Source organism: Nomascus leucogenys, chromosome 5 (genome assembly GCF_006542625.1).
Source record: "Nomascus leucogenys isolate Asia chromosome 5, Asia_NLE_v1, whole genome shotgun sequence".
Lineage (NCBI taxonomy): Eukaryota > Metazoa > Chordata > Mammalia > Primates > Hylobatidae > Nomascus > Nomascus leucogenys.
In genome coordinates, this window is record NC_044385.1 from 87,637,605 (window position 1) to 87,655,239 (window position 17,635).

General features: G+C 33.8%; 1 pseudogene; it reads right to left on the reverse strand.

Annotated features, from left to right (window-relative positions):
• Positions 1–12,623: 12,623 nt before the first annotated feature.
• On the reverse strand, positions 12,624–12,703 carry LOC115835227 (annotated as a pseudogene).
• Between the last annotated feature and the right edge of the window lie 4,932 nt (positions 12,704–17,635).

Consider the following 17,635-nt stretch of genomic DNA (forward strand, 5'->3'; position numbering starts at 1 on the left):
TTGACACCTAAATATTGGTCTATAAACAACATAGGAAATTTCTAAAATGCCTGATGCTCTTTTCTTTTTTCTTTCTCAATACTGGCTATAAACATATGCTATGAATTGCCTACAACTGGTGTTCTCTGAGCTGTAATGGAAAATACATACTTTTTAAAGAAATATTTTAAGATATAAATATTAACAAATATTTTTACTTATTGATAGTAATGTTGAATATGATACTACTCCTAATTCTTTTTCCTACCATAAGAACTTTACATAAGTAATTAGTTTTAACACTAATTGCTTTATTTTTTATTCATTTATTAAATATAGAACAATTATTGTGTGTTAGCTAGAACTAATGTAAGAAAGAAAATAGATACATTTACTCTCTTCATTGAGCTTACTTTCCATCAGAGTAAATAAATTACATGACACTTCAGAAATTATGTCCTATGGAGAAAAATTAAAAAGATGAGGAAGATAGAAGATGCAAGGAGAGTCACAGCAGACAGAACAACTGACCAAAGCCTTGAAAGGAGAAGAGGGAGGGATTATCTAAAGGAAGTATCTAAAGGAAGTATACCTCAGGAAGAAAAAAAGTCAAGTCCAAAAGCTTCAAGGTGGCCTATTGAGTTCAAAGGCAGCGATGTGAGTAATAATTTGAATGTCTACCAGATGAAGTCAGAGAGGATTTCTGAAGCTTCAGGTAAAATCTTGTGCTTGACCTTTACTATAAGTAAGATGAAGAGGATTATGAACAGAAGAGTGACATGGTCTGGGCATTAGTTTACAGATAATTACTGTGTTGAGAATAGATTATAGCATCGAAGTGACAAGGGTAGAAGTAGAAATACTAACTTTGAGTCTACTAAAATTGTCAGGGAATGAGTTTGTGGTGACTTAGACCAATGTGATACCAGTGGAGTAAGAAGTGGTCAGATTCTGAATACATATACATATACATATACATATACATACACATATATGTATTTTAAGCCATGAGGCTATACGAGAAGACTAAATGAGTAATTATACAAAGAGAGAAGAGAAGAGAAAAGTTCTGGGTCCTGGGCAGCCAAAGAGCATGGACAGCATTTTAAGAGAATTTATCTGTCAAAGAAAGGAGAAAAATGTGGCAGAAGCTATATGGAAAAGTGACTTCAAGACACATCTTTAAAAAGATGGATGTAATAACAAGACATTTGCAAATGGATTTGTTCTTTACTCACTGGCAGTGGAAATTTTTCTTGATTGCTTTTAATCATACAGACGATTTGTAACATTTTCACTTCATGAATTTTTTTTTTTTTTGAAAGAGTGGTATCGCCAGTGGAAATTTTATTTAAAAATTCCCTTTATACTCATAGCCTCTTTTTTTAAAACAACAACAACAACAACAAAACAAACAAAAACAAACAAACAAAAACGGAGTCTCGCTGTCACCAGGCTGGAGTGCAGTGGTGCAATCTCAGCTCACCGCAGACTCCACCTCCCGGGTTCAAGTGAGTATCCTGCCTCAGATTCTCCAGTAGCTGGGTTCAAGCAATTCTCCTGGCTCAGCCTCCTAAGTAGCTGGGACTACAGGCATGCGCCATTATGCCCAGCTAATTTTTGTATTTTTAGTAGAGACAGGGTTTCACCACGTTGGCCAGGATGGTCTCTATCCCTTGACCTCGTGATCCGCCCGCCTCGGCCTCCCAAAGTGCTGGGATTACAGGCGTGAGCCACCAGACCCAGCCTCATAGCCTCTTACAGGAATGGTTTTATTATTTTCATGGTAGTGCGTGGTTTCTGAGTTTTTAATAATTTGTACTATGAAGTAAAAACAAAAACGGGACGTTATATACGAAATAAAAGACATTATAAACATCACATTGACGATATTACAAACTTTAAATTTAATACAAACTTTAAATTTATTCTGTAAAATATTTTTTCAGTTTACTAGCAGTGTTTCTTGGCAAATTCTTTAATACTGAAGATGTCTGCTTCAATAGAAAAATGAAACTGTGTTGCCACAGGGTAATTGCTAATTTATAAACAATATTAAACAACTCAATTTCAATGTTCAATTGAGTATTGTTGATACTTTTCAACTTGTTTTACCTTGTGAAATAATTACTAAAGTAGAATATTAATATGTATTTAGAATTATAATAAATGTAACAATATAAAAGTACATTTATACAGGCATGTTTTGTTGGTGTATCATTAGCATGTGTATTGACATCATTAGTGTACTCCTGTCAGCAATAAATATTTTTACAGTCATGATTAATTCTTGTTTTATTTTGAATATAGCAAAATACAACTTTGCTTGATTTACACCATAGTTACATTTATGTAAAATTAAGTGATATCAAAACTACTTGCATATAATATTTGGTGTATTAAAACTACACAAAAAAACCACTTTTGGCTTTATGTAAAATACACTTGTGCTCTTATCTAGATAAATAAAAACATATTATTCAAAGTATGTTAATTTCTGGAAGGACAATATTTTCCTGTGTAGAACTGAGCTCTGTGATCTAACACTGCTGCCTCTCATTCACTAACTTTTACTAGCGAACTCCAATCAGTGTATAAACTGCCTTTGCAAATTTCCAAAATGCCCCTCTAGTGTGAAGCATTTCAAATCAAAACCACTGACTCATTCTTTGTCTCCTACAATTAGTTCTCTGAATACCAACACGAAAAATTATACAAAAAGGCAACTCTCCTAATTTGTTAATCTACCTAAAATATGTTAACAGTGTCTCATTATTCTTAAGATAAACATTTAACTCTTCAAATCTATGAACTAGTCTGGACCTCACAAATGCTGTAGCCTTTCATGCTTGTTCCCTCTGGCTGTATTTACTCAATTTCAAAATCTCTTATCTCTCAAGTAAAATTCTACCAGATGGTCTCTGCATATGCTAGTCCTTCTGCTGGAATGGTCTCTGCTTCTTCTTTTACATAGTCAACTCCTACTCATCTTTTAGTTTTTAGTTTAATTATTATTTTCCTGGAAAGGCTTTCCTGAACTCAGTGCCTTGATAATTTCCCTAATTTATATTGTATCATGGTTCCACATTCCTCTTATTATAGCATTATTCACCAGTTATGTACTTATATTTATAAGAGGCATTTCTTGATTATTATATTTCATAACAAGGTTGGAGTGACCACATCTGTTATTATTTATCCAAGACTTGACATATTATCTAACACCTTGTAGTTTTTAAAAATAAATATACATTGATAAGCTATAAAATTCATGATGAAAGAAGGTATGTAACAATCCAAGAGACTGAGTCATAAAAAATGACAAAAAGTATCACCAGTTCAAAAAAATATATAAAAGTCATTCCTGATATAAAGAAGATGCTGTGTGGAAGAGTAGAAATCAAGACATTTTGACGTAAGAACAAATAATGCAATATAGCAAGAATGATGATGTAGGGATTTGGAGACTGAAAAGCTTTCAGGTTTGTGATAAGAAACCATGAATAGCTTTAATGAAGGGATAACATCACATTATAAGTCAGAAATACCACTCCAATTGTAAGAAATCAACTGAAACATAGCATGTCTAGATGTAGAGAAATAATTTATCCATCTACTAGAATAGTCCAAGAGAATAAATTAAGGCTGAGACTAAAAAATTTTCACTAAGTTTTGGGGGATGGTGCAGATCTTAGGATGGTTATCCGCAAGTTGAATTTTTGACTTTCAGGGCTTCCTTTCCTTTTATGTCTTATAAGAGAGGTAAATATTCATATTCACTAAAAAAAATCACATTGTTAGTCCAAGTCATTCGATACATTCTACACATTGAATTATAAACTCAATTTTGAGTTTCATATTTATGTGAAAAACTTATAAGACCCTAACTGACACAAAAGAAAAGCAATAAAATTATCTTTCAATTGAAGCATATAAACTGGAAATGAAGGGTACATAGCAAGATCTTGTTCCATGTAGCATATAAAAAAGTTATTTAGAGAAAATTAAATTGAAGTATATTCAGTATAATGTTAATTGATATAGAAAATGTCAACTCAAGTTGCTCATAATAGTTAGAGATGAGCAAATGATTCAAAGTAACTTGGGTTATGATGATATTGATCAAATTTTTTTCACTTCAATTCACTTTACACTGTGCCCTTGGGAATGCAGTAAAATAATAATAAAAAGAAGTAATTTAAAACATACTTAATCAAGTCTTTATTTTAGATGTTCTGGATTTCTTTTGACCTTATTAGGAGGAAATATACTTATCATAACCTTTTAAAAGTTAATAAAGTTACTACTATAAATTCTGTAAAAAAGAGATGATTTTTATATGCTGATCTACCTTCAGCTTTTCTTTTTCTTAATGAAAATTATAACGTAATGCAAAAAAACATAAAAATAAAGATCTACTATATATATATATGTATTGTACATTAAATCTATATAATAGGCATCAAGGTTAGCCTGAATACTAAGATGTTCATTAAGTTCAAAATTTCATACTGATCCTAACATACTCTTCAAGGTACTGACAAAAAAACAAAAAAATTCCATCAAGACAAAATGCCTGAAAATGAGTCTTTTAGTAGAGTTGTAGGAAAAACAATAATGATTAAAATACTTTACACTTTAGTAAAATCATAGTAGCTGACCCATAAAGGCAGAATGCAAAATGAGTGAGTTAAAAATATATCTGTTGTTGAACATTTGCTATTGCAGCACAGCTAACTAACAGGCCCAGTGAGAGGCGGTGTAAAGGGAGGGAGTAGAGAGTGTATTTCAGGCAGAAGAAAAGGAAAATATCAAAACTCAATGCTATGAGACCTTTAATGTCTGAAGAACTAAAAGGCAATTAAGATAGATACAAATCTAGTACAGAAGTTGGTGTTGATTAAGGAGCATTTGCCTGAAGTGGTAAGTAGTAGTAATTGCTTAACTATTTCATAAAGTTTTTGAAATAAGAAACACTGTATCAAAAGTTTTGAAGTAAATAAAATAGCCAGATTACATAATGCTAGGTAAATAATTTCCAAGAGGGGGACAAACTTAAATACAGACAGGCTATTACAGTAATCCAGATGGACCTAAAGGAGAAAATCAATAATCAAAATAGAGAAAAATTGACAGATTTAAGGGAGTAGAGCATTTAGAAACTACATGCCTTGGTACTTGAGGTGAAATAAGTGAAGGAGAAAGGAGTCAAGGATGATGTAAATCCTTGACTCTCAAATTTCTGTTAGATAAATGTTGCCATCTAAAAAACAATGGAGAGAAATGGAAGGATAATTTTGAGGGTGGAAGGGCAAAGATTAAGAGTTCAGTTTTAAATGGGTTAGTTTTGTGTCACATGTATGTCCATAGTGAGATAATTTTTATGTATGGTCTGAAACTCAGGAGAAAGATATGCGAGTAAATATATAGTTAGAATCTATCAGCCCATGAATGATAACAGGCATGAATGTAACATGCTAGAGAGTATATGGCAGAGGAGAAGAAAATAAGTGTTAACGACATGGTTCCTATAACATGAGCATTTGGGAAAAGACAGAGTAAAACCTTCTGTGAAAAAAAAAAAGTGTCTGATCCTCTAGTGTAAAATGAAAAAATTACAGTATTATGGTAGTTAAGTAAATAACAAGGCAAATGGCATATTCAGTGCCTCAAAATGATATTGAAATATCAAATATAATAGGGGAAACAAAAGGGCCATTGCTTTTTATTATAAAATAAGGCTTATATAAGTGATGCAGAGAAAAATTATGGGTGGGTGTAGAAGTAGGAAATTAAGACTAGAGGACTGTGATTTCATAAAATATTTAAATAAAATTGGCTCTAAAAAGAAGTTGAATAACAGAATGGTGTAATAAATGGGATTTGGCTGTTTTGTTATTGTTTCGAAAATGATTTGATGCTAATAAGAAGGAGCAAATAGAGACTACGAGGTTGAAAATGTAAGAGAATACAAGGAAAATTAATGGATATCACTAAGCAAATCAAGGAGATAAAATGCAAGGCACAGAGAAAGGAGCTTAGATTGGACAGACATGTGCACAAATGAGGAAAAGCACCTTCCAGGGAGGAAAGATAGGTTAACTCACAGGTATAATGAAAGACTAACGTGAAGTAGAAGTAATTAGCTGAGTGGGGGCAGGTGGGGATATCCAAGAAGGCCTTATATTTTCCCTCAGCTTGACCAAACTTTAGACAGATTTCTTCCTATGTGCCCTGGATCTCCATTTTCTCTGAGCATTTACTCGAGAAAACTTTCTATTCTAAAGTCATTCTCTTACCTCTTTGTGATGGAAAGCTTCTCCAAGCCTCTTGCCAGTTTTACATATTAGGAAAGTCTTTCTCAAGAACTTGGGAGCCACCACTTTGTCCCAGTATCTCATTCTCTGTGAAAAAGTAGGAGCCTAGCTTTAAGAAACACCATTTAGCAAATCAGAAGACCCAATCACATTCACGAATCTCCTGCCTGATGTTTTTCAGTACTTTCCTCTATCTCATCCCAGTGCTTAGGGACCCTCACGCCTTTTGTTTCTGCAGAGTTAACTTCAATTCTCTCCTCTATTTTAACAGGCTTAAATAAAGTTTTCCTAGCCTATTTAACACTCTCTGGCCCATTTTTTCGTTGACAATTTAATCAGGAAATTAGAAGATGCAGATAAAAAAACTGATTGAGACTGCCTTTGTGGAATATTAGAAAAAAAATTCCTAAGGAAACAAAGAAATCTAAGTGATGAAAACAATTGGAGTTACACAGATTTATTATAGCACTTATCTCTACAGTCTTATAATACATTAAACATTGTAATATCTATCACAGATATGAAGAAGTCAGATAGCTGGATTTATCTAGGATTGGTAAGTTGCATTTCAGAGGAGACAAAATAAAAATAATAAATAAATTAGAAGGCTTTGGCAAGATAATGGTTAAAGTAATGGGCCCTGGTAATTCTGTGGAAGGAATGAAAATAGGAAGGTTATGTTAGTGAGGGAGGTATTAAAGCAACCACATCTGTATTGGATCTCAGAATTCTAGGATCTTCTGCAATTGAAGTAATTAAGTAAGAATGCTGGAAAGATAGAAGTTTGGTTCCTCACAAGTCTAAAAATCCTATGTTTTTTTAAAAAAATTCTTAAACCTGGTTGCTACTTTCAAACGCTTCATGACTCCTTAACTCTATGCTGCTGAGCTATGTGTTTTCTATGTTTTATTTTGTTGTGTGTGTTTTTGATTACTAAACAAGATGGTCTATGACTCAGGCAGTTTTACTCGTAGTAAATTGTTCCCTTTGGCAATCTCATTGCTGCCCTAATCCTTTTAATTGCAATATCACGTACAAATTTAGCAATGTCTTTTGGTAGCTCAGCACACTGCTGTCTTTCAGTTATTACTTCTTCTTTTATTTATTTAGATAAAAAAATTATGTATTTTTTTTTCTTGCTAGAGTTTGCCTAAATCTTTGCCTGATTTTTTCTTCTCCGATAGTGTTGTGGTAATTTTTTCTTTCTTTCTTTTTTTTTTCTTTTTTCTTTTTTCTGTTTTTGAGACAGAGTCTCGCTCTGTCACCCAGGCTGGAGTGCAGTGGCACGATCTCGGCTCACTCCAACCTCCACCTCCCAGGTTCAAGCGATTCTCATGCTTGGCCTCCGAAGTAGCTGGGACTGCAGGCACATGCCATCACGGCCGGTAATTTTTTTGTATTTTTAGTAGAAACAGCGTTTTGCCATGTTGCCCAGGTTGGTCTCAAACTTCTGAGCTCTGGCAATCTGCCCGCCATGGCCTCCCAAAGTGTTAGGATTACAGTCATGAGTCACGGCTCCCGGTGATGTTACGGTAATTTTTAAAGAGGACACAAACAGGTAATTTTTATAAGCTTGATCAATGCTGTCAATGGTCTTGTTACTGTTTATATTTTGCTTGTTTATTTATTTATTTGTTTTCTGTGATTTTGTAGCCAGTAGTGATGAAGATAATTTAGTTCTACAATCCAATAAATGTACCATATTTTCTTTATTTCATCCACCATTGATGTGCACCTAGGTTGATTCCATGTCTTTGCTATTATAAGTGGTGCTGTGATGAACATATGAGTGCAAGTCTTTTTGGTAGAATGATTTGCTTTCTTTGGGCATATACCCAGTAATGAGATGGCTGGGTTGAATGGTAGCTCCGTTTTAAGTTCTTTGAGAAATCTCCAAATTGCTTTCCACAGTGGCTGAACCAATTTGCATTCCCACCAACAGTGTAGGATAAATAAAAAATTAAGCATTCCCTTTTCTCCACAGCCTTACCAACATTTGTTGTATATTGACTTTTAAATAGTAGCCACACTGACTGATGTTAGATGGTATCTCATTGTGGTTTGGATTTGAATTTCTCTGATAATTAGTGATGAGAAGCATTTTTTCACATGTCTGTTGGTCATGTGCATGTCTTCTTTTGAGAAGTATCTGTTCATGTCTTTTGCCCAAACATCATGGAATACTATGCAGCCATAAAAATGAATGAAATGCTGATCTTTGCAGCAACATAGACGCAGTTAGAGGCCATTTTCCTAAGCAAATTAACACAGGAACAGAAAACCAAATACAGTATGTTCTCACTTATAAATGGGAGCCAAACATTGGATATTCATGGACATAAAGATGAGGGACTACTATAGTGGTGGGAGAAGAGAGGTGGGGGTAAATATTGAAAAACTGTTGGGCAATATTCCCAGTACCTGGTGATGGGATTATTTATACCACAGACCTCAACATCATGCAATATACCCAGGAACCAACTTGCACATGTACATCCTGAATCTGAAATACAAGTTAAAAAAGAGAAAAGAAATTAAGAAAATAACCCCTGACATGAAAAAGAAAAGAAAGAAAGAAACAAATCCATAATCTAGCAAATATAAAGAACTCAAATTTTCATCAAGCAATACAGTTGGTCCTCCACATTTGCAGGTTCCACATCCATGAATTCGACAAACTGTGGATCAAAAATATTCAGAAAAAAATAAAAATATGACAATAAAAATAATACAATACAAATAATACAAATTTGAAAATACAACTATTTCCATAGTGTTCACCTTGTACTAGTTCTTATCAGAAATCTGGAGATGATTTAAAGTATGCAGGAGGATATGCATAGGTTATATGCAAATATTACACTGTTTTATATGAGACTTGAGCATCTGCAGATTTTATGTGTGGGGGTCATGGAAACAATCCCTCATGCGTACTGAAGAATGACGGTATTGTTGTATTTTTTCAGTGAAAATCTGCCATATATGCTTATACCAAAATAACTGTGGGATGTGGGAGTGAGCAAGCAGCAGTTTGGTTTTGATAGCCCAGAAGGCTGCTCTCAAAAAGTCTTAGTCAATTTCACAGCAAGGACAGGACAATGACAATTATTTATTGGCAAAATTTGCAAGCCCAGATTTAGCTTTTCAAGTTGAAGGCACAATATAAATCTAAGGAATTAAACACTGTCTCATAATAACTCACACATGCAAATCTCACCTCTGATCATACAACTAAACCAGGGAAAAGTATAGCATCTAGGCAAGGTAGAATTTTTAAACCTCCAACCTCCTCAGAATAGTAAGTTTGGTAAAATCTCTCAGCAATTAGAACTGGCCATTTAGTTTGCAAGGCTCAATGCAAAATAAAAATCATGGATTTTTTTTTATTAGTAATGTATGGTAAAATGTGACAATAAAGATACCAAAATTGTTAGCCTTTTTCTCATTTTCTACAAACTAAATTTCTTACATTTTTTAATTTGCTAACTAACGTTATTCTAAGTAATGAAAAAATTAAAGTTTTACTTTATTGCCATGAAGTTTGCTGTTCATCTTTACATTGTATAATGTCAGTTTCAAAACGCAAATGTAAGAACATTTCACTCAGTTATGGAATCAAGGAAATTATACTATTTCTATTTTGTAGCTCATATAGGCATATGTATTTTGTTATTACCAGAAGACTGAAAATGCTATCTTACTTTGTGCTGTCCCCACACACTACCAACACTCCACAGCCTGCTTACTGATGAAATAGAAGGGCCCAGAGGAAAGGATTGTCCTATCTTTGCCTTTCCTTCTCTATCATATTCAGTGTAATTCACTGGCTAATACGGGAAAGTAACATGAGTAAGAAAGTTTATGATATCATTTCTTATTGTTTGTGTTTCTTAGAACAACTTTGCCTTCTTTCTGCATTCAAAGAAAGTTGTGGTTCAAATAGAAAGTGTGCCATCTCAGGGCTGTTGGGCTGTCAGCATTCCCATCCTCCAAGTTCAGACATAGACATAACTGTTACTTTGAATAATACTCATTTTGACTCTCACTGAACTCCCAAGCATTGTGGTTCCACTGGAATTCTGTGCTCATGGGGCATTGAAAACATCCTAAGTAAATGAATGGTAATTAATAATGGTAGAACATCATATTATGCTTCTCTCTCTACCAACATGAATTCTCCATCACCCCTTTGGGCTTCACTTACAAAATCCAAGTTCAAAGATAAATGTATTCAGAATTTCAAGATGGCAAAAGCAAATAATTAATAATAAATCAAGATGGCGAAAGCAAATAATTAAACAAACCCCTGTCCCTCTGAATGTGTGGCCATATGCATGCATATAAAGCCCCCTTGCTAGAAGCAGATAATAAAAGGCAGCCTAATGAGTTAGAGACAAAGTTCCCTACCAGAGGCCCCCAGTGATCAGAAGTGCATTCTCTGGTATCTTCTTTCTTTTGCTCTTGTAAAACCTTCTCAGGATCTTTGTCTTTACTTGGGAAGATAACCCAGGTTATTTGACAACCTGAATCCTTGCCTCCATACTTTCACGTAGCTTGTATCCTTCCCATCCTACAGGTCCTAACTCCATTATGATCTCCTTAGTGAGGTGTCTCAATAAAGGAACCTACTTCTCCCCTATTATCTTTGTTTTTATCAAAATTGTACAGTTGTTCAACCTTCACCACAACCCAATGTCAGAACACTTCAGTTACCCCAAAACTTTGCCTGGCAATCATGCATCTACCCTCCCACACACCCTCAGCCTTATACTGCCTTTGATCTTTCTTTCCATCACTGTAAATTTGCCTTTTTTGGACAATTTAAATAATTTGAATTAAACGTTGTATAGTTTTTTTTGCATCTGACTTCTTTCACTTAGCCTAATTTTGAGGTTTATCTATGTTGCAGAATGTATCAGTTGTTGCTCTTTTTTTTTAAATTGTTTTATCATTTTATTTTATTTTCTAAGTTCCGGGTATATGTGCAGAGTGTGCACGTTTGTTACATACGTAAACGTGTGCCTTGGTGGTTTGCTGCCACCTATCAACCCATCACCTAGGTATTAAGCCCAGCATACATTAGTTCGTTTTCCTAATACAGAAGCTTCCATACATTAGCTCTTCCTAGCAACTCCTCCCCTGTCGCACTCCCCCGACAGGTCCCAGTGTGTGTTATTCCCCTCCCTGTCTCCATGTGTTCTCATTGTTCAGCTTATAAGTAAGAACCTGCAGTGTTTGGTTTTCTGTTCCTGTGTTCATTTGCTGAGGTTAATGGCTTCCAGCTTCATCCATGTCCCTGCAAAGGACATGATCTCACTCCTGTTTATGGCTGCATAGTATTCCATCATGTATATATACCACATTTTCTGTATCCAGTCTATCATCGATGGGCATTTGGGTTGATTCCATGTCTTTGCTATTGTGAACTGTGCTGCAATGAACATATGTGTGCATGTATCTTTATTATAGAATGATTTATATTCCTTTGGGTATAGACCTGGTAATGGAATTGCTGGGTCACATGGTATTTCTGGTTCTAAATCTTTGAGGAATCGCCACACTGTCTTCCACAATGGTTGAACTAATTGACATTCCCACCAACAGTGTAAAGCCATTCCTATTTCTCTGCAATCTCGCCAGCATCTGTCTCTTGACATTTTAACTTAAACTCCTTTATTTAAAACAAAACATTTTGTACAGAAACAGTTTCAACCATTGTTTCCCTTTTGCAACTACTTCAGCTTTTATACTTTATCTTAGCCAAAGGCCAAGAAGCAATACTTCATCTTTTTAATACTGTATAGTAAGACAGGGCTAACCATTCATAGGCATGCTTTTTACTTCTTTTCCCCCTTAGACCCTCTTCCTCTTCCTGTTTCCCTTTCTGTCCTCTTCTCTCATCCTTCTTTCTTCCCCTCTATTCTCCTCCCAACTCCACTTTTTAAAATCTTATTTCCTCCTCTCCTGTTTTCCCTTCTCCCTCCCTTTTTTAAAAGAGTACCTGCCATATCATACTTGATGATATGTTTTGAGGAAAGAAACTGTAAAGAATTCTATCAACTAAAATGATGACGGAGGGCCTTTATGAAATTGTCTTAATTTTGTAAGCATGCTCTTAATTTTTTTATTTTTATTTTTTATTATACTTTAAGTTCTGGGGTACACATGCAGAATATGCAGTTTTGTTACATGGGTATACACGTGCCATGGTGGTTTGCTGCACCCATCAACCCGTCACCTACATTAGGTATTTGTCCTAATGCTATCCCTCCCTTAGCACCCCACCCCCCTACAGGCCCCAGTGTGTGATATTCCCCTCCCTGTGTCCATGTGTTCTGGTGCTCTACACGTTCAGAGAAACTTCACTAGTAACAAACTACAGAAATGATCCCTGAAAGTATAGTCTTGTCTCCTGACATTTTAATAATCGCCATTCTGACTGGCATGAAATGGTATCTCATTGTGGTTTTGATTTGCCTTGCTGTAATAATCAGTGGTGTTGAGCTTTTTTTTCATATGTTCGTTGGCCATATGTATGTCTTTTCTCGAAAACTGTCTGTTCATGTCTTTTCCCCACTTTTTAATGGGGTTGTTTCTTCCTTGTAAATTTGCTTAAGTTCCTTGTAGATTCTGGAGGTTACACCTTTGTCATACAGATTGCAAAATTTTTCTCCCATTCTTTAGGTTGTCCATTCACTCTGACAACAGTTTCTTGTGCTGTGAAGAAGCTTTTTAGTTTAATTAGATCCCATTTGTCAATGTTTTCTTTTGCTGCAATTGCTTTTGGAAATTTCACCATAAAATCTTTGCCCATGCTTATATCCTGAATGGTATTGCCTAGATTTTCTTCTAGGGTTGCTATAGTTTGGGGCTTTACATTTAAGTCTTTAATACATCTTGAGTTAATTTTTTGTATAGGTGGAGGGAAGGGGTTCAGTTTCCATTTTCTGCATATGGATAGCCAGTTCTCCCAGCACCATTTGTTAAGTAGGGAATCCTTTCCCCATTGCTTGTTTTGTCAGGTTTGTAGAAGATCAGATGGTTGTAGATGTGTGGTTTTATTTCTGAGTTCTTTATTCTGTTTCTTTGGTCTATTTGCCTGTTTTTGTACCAGTACCATGCTGTTTTGGTTACTGTAGTCTTATAATGCAGTTTAAAGTCAGGTAGTATGATGCCAAAAAGGAGCTTTGGACAATCCTAAGCAAAAGAACAAAGCTGGAGGCATCAGTTGTTACTTTGTATTGCTGAAAAGTATCTCCTTATATGGATATACCACAGTTGTTTATCCATTCATTCAATTTTTATTTGGCATCTGGATTTTTTCCAGTTTTTGGATATAAAAATGCTGTTATGAATACCGTGCACACACCTGCGTGAGTATGTTTTTTTACTTTTGAGTAAATTCCTAATAGTGTAACTGTTGTGTCAAATAGTAAATTTATGTTTAACATTTAAGAACTTGCCAAAATGTTTCCCAAAGCAACTATACCATTTTATATTCTCACCAATAATATGTGATGGTCCTGACTTCTCTACATCCTTGAAAACACATTATTGCCCATCTCTAATTATAGCCATTTAGTGGCATATAGTGATAGCTCATTGGAGTTTTAATTTGCATTTCTCTAAAAATGTTGAATGTTTTAACGTGTTTATTAGCTACTGATTTTTTTTGGTAAAATATCTATTTAAATTTTTCCTATTTTAAAACTGAGTTGTTTTCATAGTTCTAGTGTTATGGAATTCTTTATACATTCTGATTAAGTTCTTTATCAGATATATGAAAATACTTTTCCCCAATGTGGCCTGCCTTTTCATTTCCTTAATGGAGTCTTTTGAATAATATTTATTTTGATAATTTCAAATTTATCACTTTTGATGGAACATGCTTTTGATGTCATATGTTAGAGCTTGTAGCCTAATTTATGGTCACAAAATTTTCTCCTGTATTGTCTTGTATATGTTTTAGGTCTGTGTTTCATTGTTTATTATGGTATGGGTTAAAAGTATAAATTCAGTCTGTTTTAATGTGAACATTTACATGAACACACAATTTGTTGAAAAGACTATTTTCCACAGTTAGGTATTTTGAAACATTTGTTGAAAAATCAATAAAAGCAATGGTTTATTTCTGGATCTCAATTCTATTACATTGATCTATATGTCTATCTTTATGCCAATACCACATACTCCATTAATTGCTATAGTTTCATAGTAAGTTTTGAAATCAAGACGTTTAAGTCCTCCAGGTTTGTTCTTATTTTACAATATTGTTTTTTGCTATTCTAAGTGCATTGGATTTCTATATAAATATGAGCATCAACTTGGCAGATTTTAAAAGGAGACTGAGGAGACTGCTGGATTTTTGTAGGCAGGGGAAAAAATTAAAATTAAATGTGAAAATTGTCATCTTGATAATATTGTGCCTTCCAGTTTAGGAACATGGACTGTTTCTCCATTTATTTAAATATTTAATTTCAGCAATGTTTTGTGGTTCTGATTGTAGACTTACAATTTTTTGTTAAATTTATGCATTTTTCTTTCCTTTTTGGAGCTATGTGAATGGAATTGCTTCCCACTATTTTTTTTTGTTTTTTTTTTTGCTGTTTTCATGTTACTGGGTTCTAGAAATACAATTTATTTTCATACTAATTTTGAATCCTTCAATCTTACCAAACTTGTTTTTTGGTACTAATAGTTATTTTTGGATTCCTTGATATACTATTTTTTTCATATATTATCAAGCTCTCTGGGAATAAAGACAGTTTTAATTAATTTATGCCTTATTGTAAAAAGTAGAGTCTCCAGGACACTGTTGAATAGAAGTGGTAAAAGCAGACATTCTTTCCTTGTTCTTGATCTCTGGGAGATTATATATAATGTTTGCTGTGAGGTTTTTGTAAATGTTATTTATCAGATGATAAATTTTTCTGCTTTTTCTAGTTTGTTAATTTTTTTACTTATATGAATATTTGATTTAGTCTATTTTTATGCATTAAGATTATTATGCAGTTTAGTTTCTGTACCCTTTGTATTAATATGGCTATTACATTGATTGATTCTCAGATTGTAAAAGAACCAGTACTCCTTGGATACATTCTACTTGTACTTGACATATAATTATTTTGTATATGGTTTTGAATTTGGTTTGCTAGTATATTAATGCTTATGTGTTTATGTTCATAAAGGATGTTGATGTTCATCTATCTGTTCCTGTGATGTCTATGTCCAGGTATCAAGGTATGAGATGGAATTGTTCCCTTCTCCTGTATTCTCTGAAATAAACGGTGAAGGATTATTATTATTTGATTTTTGAATATTTGAGAGAATTCACACGTCAAGTCATCCGAGCATTTCTCGTAAACCTGGACTCATCAAATTTTATGCCCCAACTCATTTAGCTCTTCCACTTAAATTTTATTAAACTCATAGGCCTTTTCTTGTTTAATTTCTACTTGCCTTTCAAGTCTCAGCTCAAATGGCATGTCCTTGTAAGAAAATGATTTAAAACACTTTGCAGTATTACAGAATAGTTTTTCCTTATTTTCTAATGATGCTGTAAATGTGTATGCCTAAGAATCATTTAATTTTATATTTATCTGGTAATTTAATGAAATCTGAAAAATTATAGAGTATGTTTGTGTTTATATTGCGTTTTAACAGTTTCGTCAAAAACTATTATTGAATTCCTTCACAAGTTACATTTAATTGTGATCTATTTGAGATTTTTTAGTGACTTTGGATTCATATTTTCTTAATTTATTTAGAATTCACACCCCTGTATTTAGAGGTGACATTTGTCCTAATGCTCACCAGCCAAGTTTACCAGAAACAAATCAGTGGTCTAACAAAGCAGGCATCTTACCAAGAGGATATTAGCAAGTGCTTTTTATGGGATTTGGGGTTATATTAGAAGATTTTGGGATGATCCAAGGAACCGGGTACTTTAGGATTGAGTGCAGGTAAGAAGCAGCGGCAATTGTACTATCAAGTATTGTCCAGAAAATAAAAATTTACATCTGTCATAGTTAAACAGGCAAGAAAGACTTTATCAGAAACCGTTGCAGTTTGGGTTAAGACTGTTGCATTAGAAGAGAGGGCAAGAACTCCATTCCACTGAAACAAAAGATGGAAGGATGTTTTTAATGCTGAGGTGATCTATGTAAAAGTACTGGAGGACACTAGGCAGGAAATTGGTCAAGGTGATTAGGCCACCTGTGTTTGCTAATTAGTGAAATTAGGCTTTTACTCTCCAACAGGGACAGGGAGATAGGGGTGCTATCTTTCTTAATTGCTCTCAGATCCTTAAAAAAGACACTTCAGGGTTATAGCATTGGTAAGAGACTAAGAGAAGATTTATGTCTCAATGAGGCAAAAAAAGAATATAAAATAGCAAATTTTCTGAAGTAAATTCTCTGAGAAAAGTGAGATCAGGAACCTATAATGAGAAGCCTGTCTAAACTTTAGTCAAGCTGAGCAAAACCTTAAGGGAATCTGGGTTAGTATATTAATCACTGTTTTCTAGAAGGATGAAAACAAAAGAGCAAGACTAAAACTGTGATTTGTTAAAAAGCAGTAGGCACTCATGGAAGCCTGGAAATGGGCCTATTTGGCCTTTTTTGTTCCTTGGACAGTGTTTTTGGTTTGTGCTCAGAAGTGATTACAGGTAAATTTTGTTTGATTGTTTATTTGTTTTCCATCAGCATTACAGAGTGACCTCATCTGATATTGGGTATTTGTGAAATTATTCATGTTCAGTGGAACATCTAACAGTTGCTATGCCAGCTATCATATCTGTTTATTTCTGTCTGTACCTTGATATTTTTGTGTTTGCTTTTATTTTTGGAAGGAAAAGAGATGTATTTTGGTAGATTTGGAAAAGGATATATATAATATATATATATTCTTCCTAATCAGTCATCATATCCAATTGGCTCCATCTTCTATATATATATATGTATACATATATACATATAAAAATTATATATACCAAAATTTATATATATATAAATTTCTTCCATGTTTTGCATACATTGTTACCTGATGATATTCTGAATTCCCCCTATAGAAACCAAATAGAACTAAAATTTTATAAATCTCCCCTATAAAAACCATAATTTAGAGTATATTGTTTGATAATTTCTACTTTTTTATTGTTGTTAGTATTTTCTCATTTCTTTTCTTAAATTGCTTTTAGAATTTAACATTATCATCATAATAAATATTTTATCCAGAACTAGAGTAATATAACTCACAAAGTATTTAAATATAGTTGTAATCCTTTTCTCATTTCAAATGAGTTGGTAACGTTTGTCATTTTTACTTATGTTTATCATACA